The sequence below is a fragment of the Acyrthosiphon pisum genome, chromosome X (assembly GCF_005508785.2).
Source record: "Acyrthosiphon pisum isolate AL4f chromosome X, pea_aphid_22Mar2018_4r6ur, whole genome shotgun sequence".
Classification (NCBI taxonomy): Eukaryota; Metazoa; Arthropoda; class Insecta; order Hemiptera; family Aphididae; genus Acyrthosiphon; species Acyrthosiphon pisum.
Window position 1 is genome coordinate 94,552,614 of NC_042493.1, and position 565 is coordinate 94,553,178.

Here is a 565-nt window from a genome sequence, read left to right on the forward strand (position 1 = left end):
TAACGGTATGGGCATTTTGTCATTTGCCTCTATCACGTGTTGTCTGAAACAACTCACGTATACCATGTCTCCTCGTACTGACTGAATATGTGCGCTATCTAGTAATTCTTCTTTTAATTCTTTAATAAAATCAATCGCGTGTAAAGGTATTGAATATTCCAAATTAACAGGTGCATTTTCACCCATATTTATTTTAATTATTTTATTATTCGTTATCCTCTTGTCTATTTTCTGAAACATAATCATTATTATAACGTACATTAATTATTTTATTAACTATTGTTTACTTATTGCTTACTTATTACTTAGTATTTATTTGTTTTTTTTTTTTTTTAATTTATTTAATTAATTTTTTAATACATTAAATAATTTGTTATGACTAGTTACTATTAATAATATTTATTTATTTATTTATTTTTTTATTCTATTTATCTTGCTGATGGTGGTGCGGTGAATGATGTCTCTTAGAATCCTCTTATGTAATCGCTTCTGTTTGGTGTTCTATATCTAACTATCCTTTCTGGCATATCTCTTATTTGTCCGTTACTAATATTATCTGCATTTT